Here is a 1,475-nt window from a genome sequence, read left to right as displayed (position 1 = left end):
AATAGTCTTGATATTTTTAACAGTGTTTCATGCCTCCATGCAGACCATCTGGTATTATGAAACTTACCCAGTTCCACAAAGGAGATCCCATTTTCTTCACATAGCTTTATTCAGTGCAGCAGTTTTTTTTGCTCCACCTTTTTGTAAATAAAACTGCAGCAGCTTGACCACAGAGCGATGAAATGTCTCACAGTAAGGAACGTTGCGATCAGCTGATTTCGCGCAATTCTCCAGTGTGTGTGACAAGGGAGTCTCCAACCGCAGCATGTTGCCGGAGTATGGAAAGAGAAAAATATTAAACAGAGCTTGCCGCTGTTCTTCATTCAGCTTGTCTCGCCATCTGGCAAGTGGGCGACTGGACATTTATTCTCGGCTAGCTTTTAGCAATGGCTTGCGCCACATTCGTGTGCTCCTTGCTCTTTTCATGTTTGTCAAATAAAGGATGGTTGAAATTCTTTGAGCCTTTATAAAATGCACCTGTTTTGTCTGCTAGATGTGGATTTGAGCGGCAAATCTTGCACCACATTTCAGTGCGCTCATCGTTAGCTTCAAGCCACTGCACATCTTGGAGCCACTTTTCCGAAAAAAGTATTTTCTTCGGCTCTGGCTCCAGTTGGCGTTTCTTTGTAGGTGGCGAAACGCCAAAGAAGCTGCTTAATGTCTGTTGCTTTTTGGACATCCCTGACAGTAGTTGACAAGCAACATGTCATGTGTAAGGTTAGATGAGAAGATCGGTCAAGTACGCAAAGGCGCGTAGTAACACAAGTGGCATTACGCATTCCTGATTTTTGTCGCGCTTGCGTATCTGCGTACCAGTTATGTGCACCCCTGCATATAAAGTCTGACGTGCTTAAATCCAATGGGTTATTTCCTAGTATCGATACAATCGATTTATTACATTTTAAAACGATGTTAGATCGATATATGTTGTCCAAAAGGCCAACTCGCCGAGCACAGATCGATGTAGTTGGATCATATGAATATAAATCGATACATCGATGTAGTAGATGGATCGTTACACCCCTACCAGATGCCCAAAAGACTCCACTCTAAATCGCTCAATGTCCATAAGACCAATGACCTCTGTGTAGTCAAAAACATGACACTGTGAAAATGATGATAATGCCCCTTTAGTGAGCTGTTTGAAATGACAGCCTGAAATTTCAGCCTGTTTTGGTGGGATGGAGTTTGGGACTTGCAGTAAATTAGTTAATAGACCAATAAGAAAGAGAGTTCCAAACCTCTCTGCCAATAACAGCGATATATTATTATTATTAATAATTCTGGAGCATTTAAAAAACTCTGTCCCAAATTTCCCATAGGATCATGGCTCTTTTTGCATTCTCTTGGAAATCCAACTTCACGTCTATTTCAAATGTTGTGGTGTTTTTTCTCACTGCTTACTGTCAATTGCTGCCGAAAAATGTAATCCTATGTATGCTACCATTACTATTCAATTCACACATTTTTTTCTT

Source organism: Coregonus lavaretus (genome assembly GCF_964263955.1).
Source record: "Coregonus lavaretus genome assembly, chromosome: 15".
Classification (NCBI taxonomy): Eukaryota; Metazoa; Chordata; class Actinopteri; order Salmoniformes; family Salmonidae; genus Coregonus; species Coregonus lavaretus.
Note: the sequence above shows the minus strand (reverse complement) of the source record.